Below are 27,428 nucleotides of genomic sequence, written 5' to 3'. Positions count from 1 at the left end.
CAATAAACTTTAATGAGAACAGTCAGCCCACGAATGCTAGTTACCCAACGTTAGCTAGCAAATCAGAGTTGAAACAAGCTAGCTAGCTAGTTAGCTAATGTGTGCTAGCAGGAATTTTAGCTGGCCAGGTTTTTATTGAAAGCTAGCTAGCTAGCTACATCATATCAAACCTGTCATCTGGTTTGCTTGGTTAGCTAGCTCGCTAATAGCCAATACCATGGCAAGCAAGGTGGGAATTAAGCTAGATAACCTGTTCTGAGAACTTGTTCTCAACTAGCCTACCTGGTTAAAAAAAATGTAAAATGCTAGCAATGACGCTAACCATTCAGCTAGCTAACGTGATTCTGGCTGGCACTGGCAGGAGTATGGTGTAATTTTAGTTACAACATGGTGATGGTTAATTGAATTATTCAACATTTTGCTAGCTAGCTAGCAACATTAGCAAAACCAGCTGCAGTCACATATTGGCTACCTAGTAACATGACATCCTTTCTAATTTCTGGAGCAGGTGGAAATGCAATTTGAACTGCCCCACCAAGGCCAACACAACCTGGGTTGGCTTAAGTGTCTTGGATCCATTGCAGTTTCATCAACCAACACATCTTGGCCAGGAGCCAGCCCCTACTTTCTTAATGTCTGTCACTGGCACACAGGTGTTATGTCTACCCCCACCAGGCAGTTTCCAGTGTAGAGCTGTGATACCCAGACTTACACACACACAGACTCTCTGACAGAAACACACAGACACAGACACACACTCGCATCACACCTAAAAATAACCCTGCCTGCGCTTCCACAGGTTCCTCTCCTCCTATCATTACTTTACAGGGGGAAATGCTGGTATCCAAGACAACCGCGAAGACCTCTTTTGTTTTTTTTCCACCGCTTTGCCATGGCAACAAGGAAAAATGTGTTAAATAATTAATAAGGGGAAAGGGAATCGCAATTGTACTCAACTTGGGAATAATTAAAAATAAAATTGTGTAGATTAATGTATCTCTGCTACTGTATTGGAGTTTTATATTAAAACAATATTGAGAATGTGAACGCCGCCATTGAAATCCAGAGTATTGCCTCAAACGAATCACAGTGGAATCGATCACAGCGCAATGAGATGCACAAACTGGATCACAAGGTTTGGCTTAAATGGCAGTTTAAAAGGCCAACTCAGAGGTCTATGATGAAAGCGCTCAATCAATGGGTGAGAAATGTCTGTGTGAATGTGCTCTCTCACCCGAAAGACTGATTAACTTGATTTCAGAACCTGGGTCGATGTATGTCTCACTCCATTGACCAAAGTGCTTGAATGAACTTCAGGGGTTTGAGTCTGATTGTCTAGAGTTTATATAGTTTATATTCAGGTCCACTGGTGGAATATTTAAGTGGCAAGCGTATGGTGCATTTGGTCTGGAGCCGGGTCTGTATTCATTAAGTGTCTTAGAGTAAGAGTGCTGATCTACGATCAGTTTTGCCTTTTAGAACCTAATGAATATGACTACATGGACAGGAGGGACCTGATCCTAGGTCAGCATTCCTACTCTAAGACGGGGCCTGATTTCTCCAAGAAGAACTAAATGTAGAGAATCCCAGAACATTTATAAGGAGCTTTTAAATAACATATTAAATGTCGTTTGAAGCTAGTACCTGCTACATGGTTGACTGAGATGTGCATATAGAACACTGTTTTCATTCTCACCTCATGTATATTTACATTAACAGCTGTTACTATAGTTAGCTACCTAAACTGCCCTGAGATCGACAGTGATAGCCCAAACTCAACTGGAAAATAACATTTTAGCCACACACACACATGCACACACTCCTGCCTTAGCACTGTACAGCCTAGGGGGATTGTTCTAAAGCGGTTCCACTGCCGGTAAATCAGTCAAGGTTCCTGTTCCCCTTCCCATACTTTTATTTCAGAGGGGAAGGAATTACTGATTGAATAAGACTGAATAATGACAGGCCGTTGTTCAATGTCATTGACATCCCTCTTGACTGACGATGCAATGGGAGTTTCTGAACAAATGTTACAGATGGTACAGTACAGTACGATACAGTATGATATATTAGGGTGAAGTGCGAAGGGGTGTCTCTAGAATAGATGCTGAGGCTCTGTATACCGTCGCTGGTTAATCTCCATGCCAACTCATCATGCCAACAATGGAGGCCCTACCTCTGCGCTTTCTCTGCTGACAGCTGATTTAAATTCCACAGTAATTACCCAGCCAGAGGAGAAAGCAAAGTTAAGAATATGGAGCTACTGAGCCACATAAGAAGAAAATATTGTTAATATTAATAAAGGTACAATCAGGCTTGGTATTTAAGGAAGAACTTGCCGATAATCTAATCTTTCATGGACAGACTAACATAAATGGTATAAATAATTAGAGATTTTCGTTCTGGGTTAACTAAGATCACCAATAACCAGATCTAGGATCGGGTTACACTACCCCCATGACAACCTTATAATTGTGAGATTTGAGGCTGCCCTAGGCAGATATATGTCCTTCCTTCCTCTTAGAGATGTTTCCTTACTTCCTATTTCCTTCCTTCATCAAATAAAATACAATTTAATTCGTCACATGAGCCGAATACAACAGGTATACATAGACCTTACTGTGAAAGCCCTTAAACAACAATGTACTTCAAGAAATAGAGTTAAGAAACTATTTACAAAATAAACTAAAGTGAAAAAAAATGATTATTAAGGGGGAAAAAAGTAACACAAGAAAATTACAAAACAACAACAAGGCTATATACAGAGGGTACCGGTATCGAGTCAATGTGCGGGGTACAGGTTAGTTGAGGTAATTTGTAAAGTGACTAAGCATACAGTTGAAGTCGGAAGTTTACATACACTTAGAGGTTGGAGTCATTAAAACTCGTTTTTCAACCACTACACAAATTTCTTGTTAACAAACTATTGTTTTGGCAAGTCGGTTAGGACATCTACTTTGTGCATGACACAAGTCATTTTTCCAACAATTGTTTACAGACAGATTATTTCACTTATAATTCACTGTATCACAATTCCAGTGGGTCTGAGTTTACATACACTAAGTTGACTGTGCCTTTAAACAGCTTGGAAAATTCCAGAAAATTATGTCATGGCTGCAGGAGGGACTGGTACTCCTCACAAAATAGATGGCATCATGAGGCAGGAAAATTATGTGGATATATTGAAGCTATATATTATGTGGATACATCTCAAGACATCAGTCAGGAAGTTAAAGCTTGGTCGCAAATGGGTCTTCCAAATGGACAATAACCCCAAGCATACTTCCAAAGTTGTGGCAAAATGGCCTAAGGACAACAAAGTCAAGGTATTGGAGTGGCCATCACAAAGCCCTGACCTCATCCTATAGAAAATATGTGGGCAGAACTGAAAAAGCATGTGCGAGCAAGGAGGCCTACAAACCTCACTCAGTTACACCAGCTCTGTCAGGAGGAATGGGCCAAAATTCACCCAACTTATTGTGGGAAGCTTGTGGAAGGCTACCCGAAACGTTTGACCCAAGTTAAACAATTTAACGGCAATGCTACCAAATACTAATTGAGTGGGTGTAAACTTCTGACCCACTGGGAATGTGATGAAAGAAATAAAAGCTGAAATAAATCATTCTTTCTACTATTATTCTGACATTTCACATTCTTAAAATAAAGTGGTGATCCTAACTGACCTAAGACAGGGAATTTTACTAGGATTAAATGTCAGGAATTGTGAAAAACTGAGTTTAAATGTATTTGGCTAAGGTGTATGTAATCGTCCGACTTCAACTGTAGATAATAAACAGCGAGTAGCAGCAGTGTAAAAACAAAGGTGGTGTCGATGTAAATGTCCAGGTGGCCATTTGATTAATTGTTCAGCAGTCTTATGGCTTGGCGGTAGAAGCTGTTAAGGAGCCTTTTGGTCATAGACTTGGCGCTCCGGTACCGCTTGCCGTGCGGTAGCAGAGAGAACAGTCTATGACTTGGGTGACTGGAGTCACCGTTTAGCAAATTGACACTATCCTACATATGGCGACCATTTATCGGTTTCCAGGTCATGGAGGAGAGGAGGACGTAGGAGAGGACAGACTTTTTCCCAATTGAGAATCTCCCCAAATCGGCTAATAATAATGGCTGGAATGGAGTGAATGGAATGGTATCAAACACATGGAAACCATGCGTTTGATCTACTTGATAGCAATCCATTGATTCCGTTGCTGTCATTACTATGAGCCTGCCCTCACCAGCCACCTGTGTAGAGCTCACCACTGATCCTGCAGCATTACACATCTGTCAAACCTGCCAAAAATCCAGTTGCAGCTGCCAGTTCTCAAATGGAGACTAATGAATGACCAAGTGTTCCCATCATTGATGGTCCCATCCACCAGGTATCATAAGGACAGGTACAGCCCATCACCTAAAGTGCACCATTCTCCCTATAGTGCACCATTCTACACCTGAAGCCTGGCATGAGGACAAATTCTATGTCTGTCTACTATCCCAGAATGATCATTCCCAGTTATGATATCATTTTAGTTTTCATAGGATAACATTAATATTGTAGCAAACGGTGGGGCAGAGAAGCAAACCCAGGGTGCTGGCATGAAAGCCAAGCACCCTACGCATCACACCAATAGGGTTAACCTACTTGGTGGGAATTGCAATGTGGCTCAGATAGCAAGGATCGCTACACTGCCCTTCCGAAACGGAAAAGCACGTCCCCATGCTTCAACCTACCATGACCCCCTCCCACATCCGGCTGTGCGGTCCGATGGCTAGAGATACCATATTTCAAGACAAACAACATATATGTCCTCTACCATTAGCAACTGCAATTTCAACTCTAGGGTAAATTAGTTTATATTCAATTGAGGAAAACAGAACTACCGCAACATTATTTTTGTACCTGCCAGCGGGGCGGGAGTAACACAGCCTTGGGCTGGAAGTAACACAGCCTTGGGCCGGTAGTAACAGCTGGCGAGAAGTGTACAATATCTGTCTTTTCTCCATGGTTCTGGTTTGTAATGCTCGTTACTTTCAACAAATGTACTATCAGACATAATTTCATGTTTGTATCGATTTGAATAATGCTATAGGTTCTAAATGTATGAAAATGAACTACAATATTAATGTTATCCGCAACCACAATATTTTGCCCTACAATAATAATGTTATCCGCAACCACAATATTTTGCCCTAAAATATTAATGTTATCCGCAACCACAATATTTTGCCCTACAATATTAATGTTCTCCGCAACCACAATATTTTGCCCTACAATATTAATGTTATCCGCAACCACAATATTTTGCCCTACAATATTAATGTTATCCGCAACCACAATATTTTGCCCTACAATATTAATGTTATCCGCAACCACAATATTTTGCCCTACAATATTAATGTTATCAGCAACCACAATATTTTGCCCTACAATATTAAGCGGACTAAAATTTATCATATAATAGCTATATTAACCATCATTTTCTCATCTAACTTTAATGGCATTGTATCTTGATAGAATAAACGTTTTTAGACAAGAGGATCGAAAATCAGGCTGATGGAGCATAAGTCTACCTTGTCACTCCGTCGTCCATACCAGCGCATAAAAATGGCAGCGCCAATGACAGAGAGAATACCAGAGAAAGAGGTATTTGGTATTTTTGGTATTTTATTAGGATCCCCATTAGCTGTTGCAAAAGCAGCAGCTACTGTTCCTGGGCTCCACGCAAAACATGAAATATATAACAAACAATGACATAATACAGAGGATCAATAGACAAGAACAGCTCAAGGACAGAATTACATAAAAAAAATTAAAGGCACATGTATAATACTGTGTATAACGTAGTTGTTGTGAAATTGTTAGATTACTTGTTAGATATTAATGCACGGTCGGAACTAGAAGCACAAGCATTTTGCTACACTCACATTAACATCTGCTAACCTTGTGTATGTGACCAATAAGATTTGATATGATTGATATGAGCCTACATATCAATGTATACAGACAAACTATCTAGGTCAAATAGGGGAGAGGTGTTGTGCCGCGAAGTGTTGCTTTATCTGCTTTTTTTAAAACCAGGTTTACTGTTTATTTGAGCAATATGAGATGGAAGGAAGTTCAATGCAATAAGGGCTCTATATAATACTGTACACTTTCTTGAATTTGTTCTGGATTTGGGTACTGTGAAAAGACCCCTGGTGGCATGTCTGGTGGGATAAGTGTGTATGTCAGAGCTGTGTGTAAGTTGACTATGCAAACAATTTGGGATTTTCAACACCTGAATGTTTCTTATAAAAAGAAGAAGTGATGCATGTCACGCCCTGACCTGAGAGAGAGGGTTTGTTTCTCTATGGTGTTAGGTCAGGGTGTGGGGTGGGCATTCTATGTTTTGTATTTCTTTGTGTTGGGCCGAGTATGATTCCTAACCAGAGGCAGCTGTCTATCGTTGTCTCTGATTAGGAACCATACTTAGGCAGCCTGTTTTTCCTTTGGGTTTTGTGGGTAGTTGTTTTCCGTTTAGTTGTAAGTACCTGACAGAACTGTCTGCTGTCATTTTTGTTTAATTTGTAAAGTGTTCATTCTTTCATTAAACTACAAGATGAACATATTCCACGCTGCACCTTGGTCTACTCATTTTGACGCCTGTGACAATGCAGTTAGTCTCTCCTCAACTCCTAGCCAAGAGAGACTGGCATGCATAGTATTTATATCAGCACTCTGATTACAAATAAGAGCAAAATGTGCCGCTCTGTTCTGGGCCAGCTGCAGCTTAACTAGGTCTTTCCTTGCAGCACTGGACCAGACAACTGGACAATAATCAAGATTAGACAAAACTAGAGCCTGTAGAACTTGCTTTTTGGAGTATGGTTTCAAAAAAGCAGAGCATTTCTTTATTACGGCCAGACCTCTCCCCATCTTTACAACCATTGGATCTATACGTTTTGACCATGTGAGTTTACAATCTAAGGTAACACCAAGTAATTTAGTCTCCTCAGCTTGTTCAACAGCCACACCATTCATTACCAGATTCAGCTGTCTAGAACTTAGGGAATGATTTGTAACAAATACAATGCTCTTAGTTTTAGAGATGTTTAGGACCAGTTTATTACTGACCACCCATTCCAAAACAGACTGCAACTCTTAGTTAAGGGTTTCAGTGACCTCATTAGCTGTAGTTGCTGATGCGTATATGGTTGAATCATCAGAATACATGGATACACATGCTTTGTTTAATGCCAGTGGCAGGTCATTGGTAAAAATAGAAAAGAGTAGAAGGCCTGGAAAGCTGCCCTCCGGTACACCACACTTTACATGTTTGATATTAGAGAAGCTTCCATTAAAGAAAAACCTTTGCGTTCTATTATAGATAGCTCTGAATCTACGATATGGCAGAGGTTGAAAAGCCATAACACATACGTTTTTTCAACAACAGGTTATGGTCAATAATATCAAAGGCTGCACTGAAATCTAACAGTACAGCTCCCACAATCTTCTTACAATCAATTTCTTTCACCCAATCATCAGTAATTTGTGTCAGTGCAGTACACGTTGAGTGCCCTTCTCTATAAGCATGCTGAAAGTCTGTTGTTAATTTGTTTACAGAGAAATAGCATTGTATTTGGTCAAACACAATTTTTTCCAACAGTTTGATAAGAGCTGGCAGCAAGCATATAGGTCTGCCATTAGAACCAGTAAAGGCCGCTTTACCACTCTTGGTTAGCGGAATTACTTTGGCTTCCCTCCTGGCCTGAGGACAAAGACTTTCCTCTAGGCTCATATTAAAGACATGACAGATAGGAGTGGCTATAGTCAGCCACCATCCTCAGTAGCTTTCCATCTAAGTTGTCAATGCCAGGAGGTTTGTCATTATTGATCGATAACAATACATTTTTTAATCTCTCCCACACTAACTTTACAAAATTCTAACTTGCAATAATTTTCTTTCATTATTTCTTTTTTTATGCATGAATACAATTGCTCACTGTTAGAACAAAGTTCTACAGCATTAGTAAAAATGTGATCGATACATGTGGATGATCTTGTTCCTGTAGTGTGGTAGGTTGATTAATAACCTGAACTAGATTACAGGCACTGGTTACATTAAGAAGCTTCCTCTTGAGTGGACAGCTTGATGAAAACCAGTCAATATTCAGGTCCCCAAGAAAGTAGACCTCTCTGTTTACATCACATACACTATCAAGCATTTCACACACATTATTTAGATACTGACTGTTAGCACTTGGTGGCCTATAGCAACACCCCAAAAGAAAGGCTTTAGATGTGCCAAGTGAACCTGCAACCACAACACTTCAATAACACTTGACATAAGATCTTCTCAAAGCATTACAGGGAAATGGCTCTGAATATATACAGCAACACCTACCCCATAAGCATTTCTGTCTCTTCTATAGATGTTATATCCTTGCACTGCTACGGATGTATCATCAAATGAATTATCTAAGTGAGTCTCAGAAATGGCTAATATATGAATGTATATGATGTTAGTAAGTTATTGATTTCATGAACCTTATTTCTAAGGCTACATATAATAATATGGGCTATTTTCAGCCCTTTCCTGGGTAGCTTATCAGAGATAGACATAATACTGAAAAGAGCAAACAAAGGAAGAAAACAATACAAACATTCAGCTGTCCATTAATCAATTGGTGTGTGTGTGTGTGTGTGTGTGTGTGTGTGTGTGTGTGTGTGTGTGTGTGTGTGTGTGTGTGTGTGTGTGTGTGTGTGTGTGTGTGTGTGTGTGTGTGTGTGTGTGTGTGTGTGTGTGTGTGTGCGCGCGCTGCGGGGTTGAAGCTACGAACCCATCAGCTTGGCTCTCCCATCCCTTCCAGGCTTCTGGGAGGGAATGTGGACAATGAGCCTGTCATAGCAGATGTAAGCAATGTCCCCACGTGCTCTGGCAGCTTTCATGGCTGAGATCAGTTCTTTCCTCTTCTGGCGCACAGCTTCAGGATAGTCCTCGTCAAGGAAGATATATATTCCTCTCAAGTTCTCAGAACAAATTTCCAGAACAGCTACCTTGTCCTTGAACCTCAGGAACTTGACCACTATCGGCCTGGTCCTATCACCTGGGGAGGTGGTGGGTTTTCCAGTCTTGTGGGTGCGCTCCACCTCAATCTTCCTGTGGTCCATCTTCAAATTCTCAGAGATCATTTCCCTCACCTTGTCCTCAGACTCTGTTCAGGTCTCGTGGAGATTCTGCAATTCCGTCCACAATCATGTTGTTCCGCCTTGATTGTCCCTCGAGATAGTCTGATTTATCTGTCATTGTTATCATGTATTCACACACAGAACTGATGTCCTCTCTCAATGACTTACAGATTGCTGTCATATTGCAAGTCTCCTGTTTCAACTCATCGAGCTGACCCTGGGAGAACTGCAAACTGTTCTTCAGGTCCTGGACATCTCTGGTCAGGTCGTCCATCCTTTTATTAGTAGAATCCACAAGTATTTGGACAAAACACTTGAAGCTATTTTCTTGCCTACTGCTTGTAGGTCTCTTTTTGTTCGTTTAAAAGATCCTTCACGTGTGATAAAAAGACACCAATGTCCTCAACGGTACTCCCGCCGACTTTGGTCTTTGCATGGTAGCTAGCAACGTAGGTTACGCTGTTACTCCTCGCAGTTCCAGACAGGGCAGGTCAAGGGGAAGATTGAAAACAGCAAACAGCAGGGATCTAGACATCCACAAACCTGGGACAATCTGCGGTCCCAGCCACAATGGTTAACCCCGGCGCGGGCTGCGTTCAAGAAAACCCTGCTAGCTTGATATGCAGCTGGCTAGCTGTGACGCCATATAGCTCCTCAAACCCGTCCTTGGTCGGCAGGATCACTGGGAAGAGACAAGCAGTCCCAGCAACTGATGCCAACTACGTAGCTGGATCCAAACTAAGAAGCTAGCTAGCTACCAATAACTTTCCAATACACTTTCAAACAACAAACTTTTCAAACAAACAAAACCGAGCTCTTCCTCGTTTCGTGTTCAACAGGAAGAGGAACAGCCAATTGCCTTGAATCTACAGAAGTGGGTAAGACAAATTGGCAATTTTTTTTATACGACTTGAACAAGAGGGTGCATTGCACAAATGAAGAGAGGAAACTAAACTCATGAAACTAATGAAAGCTGTTAGTGAAGGGAAATGTAGCAGTAGTGACACAGTGATAGCAGCAGGAGGGAAGGCTAATAATGATGTCTCTGGGGCTTGCCGACAGAGGCTCAAAGTAGGCCGTTTGATGGACAAACGTCATGGAAAGCCTTCAAAGCCAAGTTTAAGCTAGTGGCTGCAGCTAACAGGTGGCCACTACAGAGAGAGCAGTACAGTTGGCTATGTCACTGGAAAGGGAAGCCCAGCGAATACTACTGGATCTGTCTGAAAAGGAGATGCAGGATCCCCAGGCTATAGCAACTGCAATAGCTCTACGGTTTGGTGAAGCTTTGACAGACGTAGTGAGGCGTCAACAGTTTGCTGAGCAAGCCCGGAAGCCCGGGGAGACACTGGGTGTTTATGCCGCTAAGGTTCACTATTTGGCACTGAAGGGATACTCCCAGTACTCAGACAGCATTGTCATGACCCTTGCTACATAGACTTTCATCAAGGGGCTAACACCAGACAGACTCCGTAAACAGGTTTGTTGAGGCGGCACTAACGAAGGCCCTGACCATCGAGGAAGTCCTCAGAGAAGGGCAGGCCACCTCAGCTGGGAGACCCCACTCCCAAACGTACCAAGGGCAACTTCCAAGCCCCCCACCTAGACCAGCGGCGGACAGAACCTAAACATGATGCCTGCCCCGGCCTGGTGGTCGACCAACGGATTTATCACGCCAAATCTGCTGGCGCTGTGGCCGGTAAGGCCACCAGATGAGATATTGCACCCTTGTGGAATCTAGAGCCACTCCAGAGCAACAATATTTGGGAAATGGGATGGAACCAGTGCAGTAGGGGCACCACTGGGCTCCACACCAAAACCACCCACAGAGAGACTGCCACTGGTGAATATTGTCTGGCTTGCCCTCCATCACCTACTCGCTGACAGCTGTCGGATACCTGTGCAAATAGGAGGCCAGAGCATGGAGACCCACCTTGATACAGGCTCCAACGTTACAGTGATCCACCCTAATCTATAGATAAACCCACACCTACCTGTGGGCTGTCGGTGCCCCATTAGTCACTGTCACGGGTGGATATACATATAGCTGGTTGAACATTCCACCACCCCGTCTGGGTCGCGAGGTCAGAATGAAGTTCCTGTTGGAGCAGTCACCCACTGTGAACAGACCGTGGTCACAGTGGCCAGGGATGGACATAAAATATGGAGCACTTAAAAGAAGCAGGTTGGAACCAGCCACAGGAGAGGCTCATTGCCAGTTGTTGGTCCCAGAGGTCCTGACAGAAGAAGTTCTGGAGATACACCCTGGACGCCCTGGTGTAGGACATTTCGGCGTTACCAAGACTCTGAAGCGAATCTGCCAATCCTTCAACTGGGGACAATGTAGATGGGACGTGGAGGATTACTGCCATTGCTGTGATTCCTGCACAGCCAAAGGCCCCCAGAGTCAATCGCATGCCCTCTTGCAGCAACACCGAGTTGGTGCTCCCATGGATCGGGTCGCCATGGATGTGCTGGGCCTATTCCCAAAATCCACCAGCGGTAATCAATTCATCCTTGCAGCGGTCAACTACTTCATAAAGTGGCCATAGGCCTATGCAATACTTGACCAGGATGCAGAGACTGTGGCTGACGCCTTGGTGGGGGGCATATTTAGCCACTTTGGAGTGCCCTTAGTCCTTCACTTCGACCAAGGGGCGGAACTTTGAGTCCAAGGTCTTCGCTGAAATGTGTCGGAAACTCAGGATCCATAAAGCCAGAACCAGCCCCCTTCACTCACAAACTGATGGACTGGTAGAGAGGTCCATGCATACCCTGGGCGCACAGCTGGCCCTCATCAACATCCAAAACGTCTGGCATGTCCAGCTGTCGTTAGTCCTCCTTGCATGTCATAGCTGTCACGCTCTGACCATAGAGAGCCCTTGGTTCTCTATGGTGTAGTAGGACAGGGCGTGACTAGGGGGTGATCTAGTATGTCTATTTCTATGTTGGTGCTAATATGGTTCCCAATTAGAGGCAGCTGTTTATCGTTGCCTCTGATTGGGGAACATATTTAGGTAGCTATTTCCCCACCTGTGTTTTGCGGGATATTGATTGTTTGTTAGTGTGTTTGGGCACTACGTCCTCACGGTCTTTGTAAGTTTTGTTATTTTGTTTTGTTAGTTTCACTTAACTTCTTTGGGATCTGGGAGCAGTATTGAGTAGCTTGGATGAATAAGGTGCCCAGAGTAAACTGCCTGCTACTCAGGCCCAGAAGCTAGGATATGCATATTATTAGTAGATTTGGATGGAAAACACTCTGAAGTTTCTAACTGTTTGAATGATGTCTGTGAGTATAACAGAACTCATATGGCAGGCGAAAACCTGAGACAAATCCAACCAGGAAGTGGGAAATCTGAGGTTTGTAGTTTTTCAAGTGATTGCCTATCCAATATACAGTGTCTGTGGGGTCATATTGCACTTCCTACGGCTTCCACTAGATGTCAACAGTCTTTAGAACGTTGTTTCAGGCTTCTACTGTGAATGGGGAGAGAATAAGAGCTATTGGAATCAGGTGTCTGGAAAATTGGTATGAGCACAGTCATGCGCAGCCGTGAGAGCGAGCTGAGTTCCTTTTCATTTCTGAAGACAAATTGTCCGGTTGGAATATTATTGAAGATTTATGATAAAAACATCCTAAAGATTGATTCTATACATCGTTTGACATGTTTCTACGAACTGTAATGGAACTATTTTGACTTTTCGTCTGGACTAAACGCGTGTGCTTTGTGTAGTTGGAATGCTGGACTAAACGCCCAAACAAAATGGAGGTATATGGACATAAAGATGTACTTTATCGAACAAAACAAACATTTATTGTGGAACTGGGATTCCTGGGAGTGCATTCCGATGAAGATCATCAAAGGTAAGTGAATTTTTATAACGCTATTTCTGACTTTTGTTGTTTTGGTGTCTGAGCGCTGTACTCAGATTATGGCATGGTGTGCTTTTGCCGTAAAGCTTTTTTGAAATCTGACACAGCGGTTGCATTAAGGAGAAGTGTATATATAATTCTATGTAAAACACTTGTATCTTATATCAACATTTATGATGAGTATTTCTGTAAATTGATATGGCTCCCTGCAAAATCACTGGATGTTTTAGAGGCAAACATTACTGAACATAACGTGTCAATGTAAACTGAGATTTTTTGATATAAATATGAACTTAATCGAACAAAACATACATGTATTGTGTAACATGAAGTCCTATGAGTGCCATCTGATGAAGATCATCAAAGGTTAGTGATTAATTTTATCTCTATTTCTGCTTTTTGCGACTCCTCTCTTTGGCTGGAAAACCCTAGTGTCCCACATATCCCAGAGAGGTTAAATAAATATGTGGAACTATACTCACGCTGTGCCTTGGTCCGATCATTTTCAAGAACGTGACAGAATATCCCAACAAACCAAGACCAAGCAGTGTGTTCACCAGGAAAAGGAGTTTTGGACATGGGAAGAAGTGATGGGTGGATGCGAAACCCTTCCTTGGCGGCAGACGGAAGGTAATAATGGAGGACAGCGATGACGCCAGGGTTCGCGGCCACAGAAAGACCACGGACAACCCCAAGATCTTTTTTTGGGGGGGGGGGGCACAAGGGGTGGCCGGTCGAGCAGAGGAGATTGCCAGAGCCCGAATGGCAAACTCTGGAGGAGCGTGTCATCAGACCATGGCCACAGAAACCCCAAGATTTATTTTGGGGGGAGGCACATGGAACTGGCAGCTGAGCCGCGGGAAGAGCCAGAGACTGTCAGGGAGGCAATGGAGAAGTTGGGAGAGCGAGAGATAACCTCGGGCTAGGGGGCAGTATTGAGAATTTTGAAAAAAATATGTGCCCATTTTTAACTGCCTCCTACACCAACTCAGAAGCTCGGATATGCATATTATTAACAGATTTGGATAGAAAACACTCTGAATTTTCTAAAACAGTTTGAATGGTGTCTGTAAGCATAACAAAACTCATATGGTAGGCAAAAACCTGAGAAAAATACAACCAGGAAATTAGAATTTTGTGGCTGTACTATTTTCAAGTCATTGCTAATAGATCACACAGTGACAAAGGATTCATTTTGCACTTCCTACGGCTTCCACTCGATGTCAACGATCTTTATAAAGTTGTTTGAAGCTTCTATGATGAACAGAGACCGAATTAGAATGCAGGGAAGTTGACGTCCCTGGGATGTCGTCACTTCATTATTGCATGCACCTGCGTGTGCATGTGAGGCGAGACATTTTCAAAAACGTTTTTCAAGACACAGGAGAGGTCAGGTTGAAATATTACTGATGTTTCACGTTAAAAATGGCCCTAAAGATTGATGCTAAACAACGTTTGACATGTTTGAACGAACGTAAATAGATTTTTTTTTACTTTTCATCGTGACTTTTCCCCCCCGCCCTACATTTTGAGGAGCCTACTGAACGCCTAACAACATGGAACAACTTGGAGTTATTTGGACATAAATTATGAACTTTGTCGAAAGAAACCACATTTGTTGTGGACCTGGGATTTCTGGAAGTGCCTTCTGATGAAGATAATCAAAGGTAAGGGATTATTTACAATAGTATTATTGATATTAGATGGTGCTAACCTGTATATCCTAGCCTATTGTTCTTAGCATAGCACCCCGTTTATTGCAAAGTGTGATTTCCCAGTTAAGTTATTTTGAAATCTGGCAATGTGGTAGCATTTACGAGATGTTAATCTATAATTCTTTGAATGACAATATTATAATTTACCAATGTTTTCGAATAGTAATTTTGTAAATTGTAACGCTGATTCACCGGAAACATTTGAGGGAAAAAAAATTCTGAATTTCACCGCTACTGTAAAATGCTGTTTTTGGATATAAATATGAACTTGATGGAACAAAAAAATGCATGTATTGTATAACATAATGTCCTAGGAGTGTCATCTGATGAAGATTGTCAAAGGTTAGTGCATAATATTAGCTGGTTATCTGCTTTTGGTGATGCCTGTCTTTGAATTGACAAAACATTACACACAGCTATTTTCAATGTACTCTCCTAACATAACCTAACTTTATGCTTTCGCCGTAAAGCCTCTTTGAAATCGGACAATGTGGTTGGATTTAGGAGATGTTTATCTTTCAAATGGTGAAAAATAGTTGATTGTTTGAGAAACTGAAATTATTAGATTCTTGCAGTTTTGAATTTCCCGCCATGGTCACTTGTCAATAAATCCCAATACCGGGATCAGAGCGGGAAGGGGTCCTCAACAGGATAAGAGAGATGTTGTGCAAGTGTGTTCTGCTCAACATTCGACCAGAAGATCCAGTTAGCAGCCTGGTGAAACCTGTGTCGGCTCCACGCATCTGGCCTCCAGTGCGCCTCCCCAGTTCGGTACGTCCTGGCCTGCTCCTCACACTCGCCCTGAAGAGCGTGTCACCAGTCCGGTGCAACCTGCGCCGGCCCCACGCATCAGGCCTCCAGTGAGCCTCCCCAGTCCGGTACGTCTTGTGCCTGCTCCTCGCAGTCACCCTGAAGTGCGTGTTCCCAGTCCGGTACGTCCTGTGCCTGCTCCTCGCACTCGCCCTGAAGTGCGTGTCCGCAGTCCGGTACGTCCTGTGCCTGCTCCTCGCACTCGCCCTGAAGTGCGTGTCACCAGTTCGGTGCCACCTGTGCCGGCTCCACGCATCAGGCCTCCAGTGCGCCTCCCCAGTCCGGTACGTCCTGTGCCTGCTCCTCGCACTCGCCCTGAAGTGCATGTCCGCAGTCCGGTACGTCCTGTGCCTGCTCCTCGCACTCTTCCTGAAGTGCGTGTCACCAGTCCAGAGCTTCCGGCAACGGTTCCCAGTCCAGAGCTTCCGGCGACGTTTCACAGTCCACAGCTTCCGGTGACGGTTCACAGTCTGGAACCTCCTGCAACGGTCCGGAACCTCCAGCGACGGTCAATGGTCCGGAACCTCCTGCGACGGTCAACGGTCCGGAACCTCCAGCGACGGTCAATGGTCCGGAGCTTCCAGGCACGGTGCCCAGTCCAACTCCAAGGCCGGAGCCTTCCTCTGCGCCTATGCCCAGTCCAGGCAAGGTGTCCAGTCCTGCTCCATGGCCGGAGCCTTCTTCTGCGCCGGTGCTCAGTCCAGGCACGGCGTCCAGTCCAGCTCCAGGGCGGGAGTCTTCCTCTGCGCCGATGCCCAGTCCAGGTACAGCGTCCAGTCCAGCTCCAGGGCAGGAGCCTTCCTCTGCACCGATGCCCAGTCCAGGCACAGCGTTCAGCCCGGCGCGATGGCCGGATCCGGGGTCTGGGCGGGGGCTACAACCTGCACCGGGGCCGCCACCGACACTAATCACCCCCCCTACCCTCCCCATTTGTTTTCAGGTTTTGCGACCGCACCTTGGGGGGGGGGGGTACTGTCACGCCCTGACCACTGTCACGCCGTGACTAGGGGGTGATCTAGTATGTCTATTTCTATGTTGTGCTAATATGGTTCCCAATTAGAGGCAGCTATTTATTGTTGCCTCTGATTGAGGAACATGTTTAGGTAGCTATTTCCCCACCTGTGTTATGTGGGATATTGATTGTTTGTTAGTGTATTTGGGCACTACGTCCTCATGGTCTTTGTAAGTTTGTTATTTTGTTTTGTTAGTTTCACTTAAATAAATATGTGGACCTATACTCACGCTGCGCCTTGGTCCGATCATTTTCAAGAACGTGACAATGGCACAGTAAAAGAATCTACGGGATGCACCACTGCGCTTGTGATCTGAGCTTAGAACCCCTACAGAACTGGCCTATGGTTGGGCTCCCTACTATCCAGCCGCCCCTCCGGGCCCAGATTACACAAGGCAGCTAGCTGCAAGACCACATGGATGTTGCCCACAGATTTGCCCAAGAGTAAGCCAAGGTGGATGGTGTGCGGCAAAAGTGAGGGTACAATGTGCGTGTGAGAGGGAAACATTTTACATCAAATCAATCAAATAAAATAAAATTGTGTTAGTCACATGGGTCGAATACAACAGGTGTAGACCTTACAGTGAAATGCTTAATTACGAGCCCCTAACCAACAATGCCGTTTAAAAAAAATACGGATAAGCATAAGAAATAAAAGTAACAAGTAATTAAAGAGCAGCAGTAAAATAACAATAGCGAGACTATATACAGGGGGTTACCGGTACAGAGTCAGTGTGCAGGGGCACCGGTTAGTTGAGGTAATATGTACATATAGGTAGAGATTTTAAAGTGATGATAACAACAGCGAGTAGCAGCGGTGTAAAAGAGGGGGGGGGGGGCACTGCAAATAGTCTGGGTAGCCATTTGATTAGGTGTTCAGAAGTCTTATGGCTTGGGGATAGAAGCTGTTTAGAAGCCTCTTGGACCTAGACTTGGCACTCCGGTACCGCTTGCCGTGTGGTAGCAGAGAGAACAGTCTATGACTTGGGTGACTGGAGTCATCTTTTAGCAAATTGACAATATCCTACATATGGCGACCATTTATCGGTTTCCAGGTCATGGAGGAGAGGAGGACGTAGGAGTCAAGGAGAGGACAGACTTTTTCCCAATTGAGAATCTCCCCAAATCGGCTAATAATAATGGCTGGAATGGAAACCGTGACACCGTCTGGTATACAGGTCCTGGATGGCAGGGAGCTTGGCCCCAGTGATGTACTGGGCCGTTCGCACTTCCCAAGCTGGACAGCAACTGGGTGGGTCCCTGCTACGTGGTTGGCCGGGTTGGAGGGATAGCACCCCGTGGCCATACAGTTGTCATCCACCGAGACAGAATGATGCCTTATCAGGTCCGGAACCAGCCCCAATTTGACTGGAGCGAGGAGTGAGTTTCCCAAAGGCCTTCTCACACGCTCCAATTTCGCTCCAGTAGCACTCCAGCAGAGCTCACTTCACTAGCTCAGGGCATGCTCGGCCCAGCATGCATTTGTAGGCTACTTGTGTGCCGCTATGTGCTGCTTTAGCTACTGTCATGGAGTTCGCTAAATACTTCTATAAAGAAACTGATAAAACACACAGGTTTTACATTATTTTTCTGACAAATTTGTTTAGTGCAAATGTAACCCTTGTATTCTAGGTACAGTACTGTATATTTAAAAAAAAAAAGGAGCAGGCAATTTGTAGGCTAATTAAAAATGTGAAAAAATGAAATAATGTGGTATGGGGAGTGTTTATTTTCTGAAAATGATTTTAGAATGATCATAAGGTCATCACTAGCACATTAGAGGCTGCTGCATATATACATAGACTTGAAATCAGTGGCCACTTTAATAATGGGACACTAGTCATTTTAATTTTAATGTATTTTTATTTCACCTTTATTTAACCAGGTAGGCAAGTTGAGAACAAGTTCTCGTTTACAATTGCGACCTGGCCAAGATAAAGCAAAGCAGTTCGACAACATACAACAACACAGAGTTACACATGGATTAAAACAAATATACAGTCAATAATACAGTAGAAAAATAAGTCTATGTTCAATGTGAGCAAATCAGGTGAGATAAGGGAGGTAAAGGCAAAAAAGGCCATGGTGGCAAAGTAAATACAATATAGCAAGTAAAACACTGGAATGGTAGATTTGTAGTAGAAGAAAGTGCAAAGTTGAAATAGAAATAATGGGGTGCAAAGGAGCAAAATAAAATAAATAAAATAAATAAATACAGTAGGGGAAGAGGTAGTAGTTTGGGCTAAATTATAGATGGCCTATGTACAGGTGCAGTAATCTGTGAGCTGCTCTGACAGCTGGTGCTTAAAGCTAGTGAGGGAGATAAGTGTTTCCAGTTTCAGAGATTTTTGTAGTTCGTTCCAGTCATTGGCAGCAGAGAACTGGAAAGAGAGACAGCCAAAGGAGGAATTGGCTTTTGGGGGTGACCAGAGAGATATACCTGCTGGAGCGCGTGCTACAGGTGGGTGCTGCTATGGTGACCAGTGAGCGGTGATAAGGGGGGACTTTACCTAGCAGGGTTTTGTAGATGACCTGGAGCCAGTGGGTTTGGCGACGATTATGAAGCGAAGGCCAGCCAACGAGAGCGTACAGGTCGCAGTGGTGGGTAGTATATGGGGCTTTGGTGACAAAACGGATGGCACTGTTATAGGCTGCATCCAGTTTGTTGAGTAGGGTATTGGAGGCTATTTTGTAAATGACATCGCCGAAGTCGAGGATCGGTAGGATGGTCAGTTTTACGAGGGTATGTTTGGCAGCATGAGTGAAGGATGCTTTGTTGCAAAATAGGAAGCCAATTCTTGATTTAACTTTGGATTGGAGATGTTTGATGTGAGTCTGGAAGGAGAGTTTACAGTCTAACCAGACACCTAGGTATTTGTAGTTGTCCACTTATTCTAAGTCAGAACTGTCCAGAGTAGTGATGCAGGACAGGCGGGCAGGTGCAGGCAGCGATTGGTTGAAGAGCATGCATTTAGTTTTACTTGTATTTAGGAGCAGTTGGAGGCCACGGAAGGAGAGTTGTATGGCATTGAAGCTCGTCTGGAGGGTTGTTAACACAGTGTCCAAAGAAGGGCAATAATTTATACATAATGGTGTCGTCTGCATAGAGGTAGATCAGAGACTCACCAGCAGCAAGAGCAACATCATTGATGTATACAGAGAAAAGAGTTGGCCCAAGAATTTAACCCTGTGGCACCCCCATAGAGACTGCCAGAGGTCCGGACAACAGGCCCTCCGATTTGACACACTGAACTCTATCAGAGAAGTAGTTGGTGAACCAGGCGATGCAATCATTAGGGAAACCAAGGCTATTGAGTCTGCCGATGAGGATGTGGTGATTGACAGAGTCGAAAGCTTTGGCCAGGTCAATGAATACGGCAGCACAGTATTGTTTCTTATCGATGGCGGTTACGATATCGTTTAGGACCTTGAGCGTGGCTGAGGTGCACCCATGACCAGCTCTGAAACCAGATTGCATAGCGGAGAAGGTGCAGTGGGATTTGAAATGGTCGGTATTTTGCAGCTCTTTCAGAACATCAGCTGAATGGATTTGGGAGAAGGAGAAATGGGGAAGGCTTGGGCGAGTAGCTGTGGGGGGGTGCAGTGCTGTTGACTGCAGTAGGGGTAGCCAGGTGGAAAGCATGGCCAGCCGTAGAAAAATGCTTATTGAAATTCTCAATTATAGTGGGTTTATCGGTGGTGACAGAGTTTCCTATCCTCAGTGCAGTGGGCAGTTGGGAGGAGGTGTTCTTATTCTCTATGGACTTTACCATGTCCCAGAACTTTTTTGAGTTTGTGTTGCAGGAAGCAAATTTCTGCTTAAAAAAGCTAGCCTTGGCTTTTCTAACTGCCTGTGTATATTGGTTTCTAACTTCCCTGAAAAGTTGCATATCACGGGGGCTGTTCGATGCTAATGCAGAACGCCATAGGATGTTTTTGTGTTGGTTAAGGGCAGTCAGGTCTGGGGAGAACCAAGGGCTATATCTGTTCCTGGTTCTAAATTTCTTGAATGGGGCATGCTTATTTAAGATGGTGAGAAAGGCATTTAAAAAAAATAACCAGGCATCCTCTACTGACGGGATGAGGTCAATATCCTTCCAGGATACCAGGGCCAGGTTGATTAGAAAGGCTTGCTCGCTGAAATGTTTCAGGGAGCGTTTGACAGTGATGAGTGGAGGTCGTTTGACCGCTGACCCATTACGGATGCAGGCAATGAGGCAGTGATCGCTGAGATCTTGGTTGAAAACAGCAGAGGTGTATTTAGAGGGCAAATTGGTTAGGATGATATCTATGAGGGTGCCAGTGTTTACGGCTTTGGGATGGTACCTGGTGGGTTCATTAACAATTTATGTGAGATTGAGGGCGTCAAGCTTGGATTGTAGGATGGCTGGCGTGTTAAGCATGTCCCAGTTTAGGTCACCTAGTAGCACGAGCTCTGAAGATAGATGGAGGGCAATCAGTTCACATATGGTGTCCAGAGCACAGCTGGGGGCCGAGGGTGGTCTATAGCAGGCGGCAATGGTGAGAGACTTGTTTTTAGAGAGATGAATTTTTAAAAGTAGAAGTTCAAATTGTTTGGGTACAAACCTGGATAGTAGGACAGAACTCTGCAGGCTATCTCTGCAGTAGATTGCAACACCGCCCCCTTTGGCCGTTCTATCTTGTCTGAAAATGTTGTAGTTAGGGATGAAGATTTCAGAGTTTTTGGTGGACTTCCTAAGCCAGGATTCAGACACGGCTAGGACATCCGGGTTGGCAGAGTGTGCTAAAGCAGTGAATAAAACAAACTTAGGGAGGAGGCTTCTAATGTTAACATGCATGAAACCAAGGCTATTACGGTTACAGAAGTCATCAAAAGAGAGCGCCTGGGGAGTAGGAGTGGAGCTAGGCACTGCAGGGCCTGGATTCACCTCTACATCACCAGAGGAACAGAGAAGGATGAGGATAAGGGTACGGCTAAAAGCTATAAGAATTGGTCGTCTGTGACGTCCAGAATAGAGAGAAAAAGGAGCAGGTTTCTGGGGGCGATAAAATAGCTTCAGGGTATAATGTACAGACAAAGGTATGGTAGGATGTGAGTACAGTGGAGCTAGCTAGCTGCAAGATCCAGGTGTAGATGTCCAGAGCCTGCGGTAGAAATCCGGGGATATGGAGAGAGAAATAGGTCCGGTATGCTCTGGTCTGAGTCGCACTGTACAAAAACTGCTGATAGCTTTTCGAGCTAATGGATAGCTGAGGACCGCTAACCGTGAATAATGAGTGGTTTGTAACGTTAATAATGTTTACATATTTTGCATTACTCATCTCATATGTATTTCATGAATTCTATTCAATTCTACTGTATTTTAGTCTATGCCGCTCCGACATTGCTTGTCCAAATATTTATATACTCTTAATTCCATTCCTTTACTTTAGATTTGTGTGTATTGTGTGTATTGTTGTGAAAATGTTAGATACTACTTGTTAGATATTACTGCAGTGTTGGAGCTAGAAACACAAGCGTTTTGCTACACCTGCAATAACATATGCTAAACATGTGTATGTGACCAATCAAATTTGATTTGAATTGATTTGAAGTTCAATGGCATGGAGGAGGATTACAGAGATGTTGGTGTTGATGGTGGGAAGAGAGATTTGCACAACAATGTTCGCAAGTCAAATCCACAATTTCCTTTACCCAGAGAACCCATATCATATCCATGTAGGCCTATGTATTTTACAGGAAGTGAGCTATAATCATCAATGTCATGACACAAGTATAATGAAAGAGCAATAAGCTATAATATATGAGAATCATAATGTTATGATACCATAATCCAATTGATAGCATATTACATGGGAAATTCATGCTTAGTGTATCATTTACAATGTTATAATGTGTGTTACTGGTGATTTCTATCCTTTGGTGGACAAATTTCGCAATGTAATTTACTCAACACATTCACAAATGGTGGCTTTGATCATAGATTTGAGGTTCATGTTGCTTGATGTTTATAGCTAGCAGGCAGCACAAACAAACACTGTTGTGCAAATCTCTCTTCACCCACCATTAACACCAACAATCGTTGCAATCCTCCTTCATGTCATTGACCTTATGAATTTGTCTCTGTATTCTAGCAAAGCAAAGTCATATAAAATTGGAAAACCAGGAACAGCAATGATTGGCTTTCCTCCATCTTTTTTGGTTGTGCTTGCCCAGAATTAATGACAGGTGGGAAATATGTTTCATGAAGGGAAGATTTTCAAGCAAACATCTGCTCCTCACCTGATTGGTTAACGGCAGCAGTGGCCGGTGCAATATGCATAAAGTAGTGCAGAGCTGAACTTTTTATATCGCTCCGCTAGCAGGGTTCGAGCTGCTCACCTTCCCACAATCCCCTGCACATTGCTTGGTGTGCTCCCATTGAAAATGAATGGGGGCGGAACTTTGTCTGGTGAATTCGGAAGTGGTGGAAACCGTACACGAGACACTGTTGACTGCGTTGACGCTAGCGGCCTGTCTGTTTTCTCTCATTCACAACCGTGCATCCTAATTCCAGCACAAACACGCCAGTTCACGCATGTAAAAAAAAGAACACTTTTTGTTTGAGTTGGGCTTTAGTCTACCAGTCTGGCTCCTGGCCTATTTACAGTGTTTATATTCTGTTTAATACGCAGTGGCGATTTTAGCATGTAAATCTTGGTTTGGCAAACTCAACATATATTTTTTTGCATGCCAGCAAAGCCACTACACAACACAAATCTAAACAATACATGAATTGCACTATAACGGTGACAAATGGTGCCCACAAACTGTTAGGGCCTACATAAAGCTGTCCCAACAGAAGAGCTTTCTTTTCAGTACTATGGAGTGAATCCTTACCACCGCTGCACCTGGCTATCAGAGGAGCCTTGTCTGGCAGTGAGACAGTTCATTCAGCCTCATTTACTGCCTTTTTAAAAAACATAGCTGATATGGCTGATTTGCTTAAAGAAATGTGGTTTCTACTGACAAATGAGATGTACAAACTATGGCATACGGGAACGATAAGACGCAATCCGTAATTTCAATTACGATATTCATGAGCAAGCTAAGACGGACATAGTCAAAATAACTATTTGTTCAGCTCTTTTGAAATGTACAGCGACAGAATTCAGAACATGAGCCTTTCTTACAGTGTTCTCCCTCTACACCAAGTCAGAACTGTAGGATAAATAAAGGGTGCATATAAGCAGACAATGAAAGATCTTACAATATTGGATGATTACATTTCTCTAAAACAGACTATAGGCTACATGTGCACCACCAAGTCAGAACAGTAGGCTTAGTTATGAGTGGGAAAGGGAACAAAATATTAGGGTGAGGCACATGGGCTACTAACAGCGTACTACACAAAATACACTTAGTATTACTTTCTTAGCTAGAGTACACATATCTCCCTGGCATAATACAACATTTATGCAACAGCATACAATACATTTTTGGACTCAGAGTTGTGCTGTGCTCACTTGAACAGGAAGGTGGCGCAGCAGTCCTTCTTGTGGGCTAATTTTGTCATGAAACTTTGTCATCAAAGTCTGGCATTCTCTGGATTTATGGTGCTTTCCCAGCTCATTTCTTTCAGTTCCCAGTAGTCTTGAACTCGCTTAAGTCTGAGATTTCCCAGTTCCGAGTTTCTATTGACAGTGGGGACAATTTATTCAACCTTTTCTTGCCCATGGTGTTGCATGTGAATTTGTATCCTTTTAAGCTTGGAAAGAGACCCCTAAACTTCAACTTGGACCACACACCCTCTCCACCGAATAGCAGGGGAAGCAAAATAGTGATTGATTTGCAACGCTTACAGTTAGCCACTGATTCCTTCCAAACCACTCATTGTTGAATTTGCCATTTCCAACTTGTTGTGTAATGTTTATGTCCAATGGCTGATGAGCACCGATACATTTTATCTATAATTTCTCTTCATATGACAAGGATTGAAAAAGATCTTCCAGTAGATTGTCGATGTGATTCATGATAATGACTGCTTGTCTAGCTTGCTAGCTAAGATTTTGAACGTATGATGTTGACATGATCAGTCCAATCAAAGCTACAGTAGATATAACGTGATTTGACTTAGTTTTATCTGTGGCCAATGACCTTGAGCCTTCTTGGACGGGCACTTCTAATGTAAAGCCTTCTTGGACGGGCACTTTTATTGTAAATCTATGGCACCACCCAAGGGGGCTTGAACTTTCTAGGTCTCCCTGTAGATTTTGTGGTGAAGTAGTGTCCCCATGAGTGACAGAACACTGAGCGAATCAAAGCGCAACTAGATAAGATTACCAACCCCTACGCTCTGTATTTGCCGCTGGCTGCCCCTCCAACACAGAAAGCACCGAGCTAGGCTGAAACACTTGCATTTTGAAGCTGCCTTACTCAAGACAGCGAAAAAGAGATCATTTTTGTATGCAGCTTTATTAACTCAATACATGGTTTATTAAATTGTTTGCAAACGGATACGTGACACCTGAATGACAGGTCTGTCATGCCTGCGTCCGCTCCCCCTCCCTGGCGCTCGAAGGTGCCAGGCTCCCCAGCATTACGCACTACTGCCACCATCAGTATGCACACCTGCCTTCCCCCGTCACGCGCATCAGCGATTATTGGACTCACCTGGACTCAATCATCTGTGTCATTACCTCCCCTATAGCAGTCTGTTCCCAAGCTCTGTTCCCTGTCAGGATTAATGTTTGTTTGTCTCTGCATACCCGGTTCTGACGCTGTCTCTGTCCTGTTTGATGTCTGTTCCCTATTAAATGTTCTACTCCCCGTACCTGCATCTCTTCTGCAGCGTTGGTCCTTACAGGGTCGCCACTGGTAATACGACATGTAGCCTATTTTAAACGATGAGCACTTCATACATTCACCTTTTGATGTTTTTATATTTATTTTTAATCATTCAAATCATATTGTTGGGTTTCAATACTTCAAAAGCAAATGGTAGGTCCAGGTACAGCATTCAAGGAGACCCCCGGGTCGGTTCCGAGACTTTATCCTCAGGGACGAGTACTTGAAGGGGGAGCATTAGGGTGGGCAGACCCTGCCCCAGGCTGGCAGCACCAGTTATGCTCATTGTTTATGGGGTTGTGATGGTAATAGAAGAGGGGGGGCTGCGCATAGGTTTGTGGGGATATAACTATTGGGGAGAGCCCCATTTTCTCTCCGGGGAGATACCTCCAACAATGTTTATAACTAACCCAAGATAGACCACAGCCTGTATTGAGATCAAATGTTTTTTCGTTGATGAGGAAATTAGCAGAATGTTGGCCCAAATTCATCTCATTCCATCTTCTCCCTCCGCCGATCACCGTGCTTCCTCTCACCACCATATTTGGTAATGAGTGGAAATGCAAACCGGATGCTTCACATTTATACATCCCGTGAAATATCTGTGATACGTCCCGCTGTACTGCTAGCTAGTTCAGACTAGGTTTGTTGTTTTGTGCAGCTATCTCCCATTACCTCGTGTAGTCTAACATTATCTGTTGACATTAACCGTATTTCCCTCTCTGTCCGTTTGTTAATTAAGCTAACGTTAGTAAAGTTGTATATATTCAGAATAAAACTGAAAGTGAAATGCGGTGTGTGGTTGGTGACGTGGGCATGCACCAGGTAACAGGTGCTGCAAAGCATATGATGTCCCACTGTCCTTATAGCTACATAAGGTCTGCAATTCTGCTATTGTAAAACAGCAATTTTCTCCAAGTCCCAATTACATTTTACAAAATAGTATGATTGATCATTCATGATTAACTCATAGGTTATTGTTCATACTTGTAATGTCAGGGAATGTTATAATTCACTAGCGCAAAATACGGAAGATTGCACACGGTTTACTATCCCCTCACACAACTTGGCACTTATTGAGTCCCGTAAGTGTGATAAGAAAAGAGAATCAGAAATAGTTTGTGTTTTTGCTTAAATGCTTTTCTCTCAGGTCAGTCCTCACGAACTGTGGGCTTTGTATGCACTACGCACACATATAGGCTCCTGCGTAATAACCATAGACATCGATTGTGGACGTAATCTAGAGGTAAAGTGCTGGCTAATGGTTTGCACTGTCATCCTTTGTGAGATTGTGATACCACCACTATGATGAATTCACACTGTCTAGTCGATTCATTTGTCATTTGGATTCCAGCATAAAACAAGCCACCTGGTGCCACGCGCACATCACGGCAGAATCACAATGGATTTTAAATAGCTGGGCTACGAAGAGGAACATTATGATGACAAAAATGTATAATATTCTAGCCTATATCAACAACCTCATTCATTCTATTCAACAAATGACTAGTTTATGAGCTCATACCTGTTAGGTTACCTTGCTTCAGTTAGTTCCGATGTCCAATTCGAGCTGAAAGCTAGACGGAGCGGCTGAAATGTAAAATCCTTGAGCACGGTTGCTGGAGATAAAGGGGGAAATGGGCTGTGTGACAGTGCGGACCCCACTGAACTGCGATTCGAATGCCTATTGTCGAGTAGGTTGCTTGTGATGGGAATTTCACAAATGATAAGACAGTATAGCCTACCATAAAAAATGAAAGAGTAAACTAATACCGTGTCCAAAAGTTTCAGAATTATGAGTTTCATCTTCACCCTAGGAAACGGTATTAAAATACTTATACTTCAATACACCCCTGCTCTTTTTTGTAATATTGTGAGGAATTATGGTCAATGTAGGCTATGCATGTCCTGCAGCATGGTCAGTAGACTATGTTGTCTAATGCATAAATTGTCACATAACTAAAATGGCAAATAAGGCAGAGATAGAAAATTGTTAGAGTAACTGAATTTTCTTGTAATATACTGTCACCTATTGGTATGAATAT

General features: G+C 43.4%; 1 protein-coding gene across 1 annotated transcript in view; it reads right to left on the bottom strand.

Annotated features, from left to right (window-relative positions):
• LOC106578315 (MAGUK p55 subfamily member 2-like) overlaps positions 1 to 27,285 on the bottom strand; it is a 143,382-nt gene extending 116,097 nt beyond the window's left edge. Inside the window, exon 1 of the mRNA XM_014157001.2 lies at positions 26,909 to 27,285. The gene's annotated coding sequence lies outside the window, so the exon portion shown is untranslated. The remainder of the gene's footprint in view (positions 1 to 26,908) is intronic.
• Between the last annotated feature and the right edge of the window lie 143 nt (positions 27,286 to 27,428).

Source organism: Salmo salar, chromosome ssa19 (genome assembly GCF_905237065.1).
Source record: "Salmo salar chromosome ssa19, Ssal_v3.1, whole genome shotgun sequence".
Lineage (NCBI taxonomy): Eukaryota > Metazoa > Chordata > Actinopteri > Salmoniformes > Salmonidae > Salmo > Salmo salar.
This window is presented reverse-complemented; position numbering and strand designations above follow the sequence as displayed.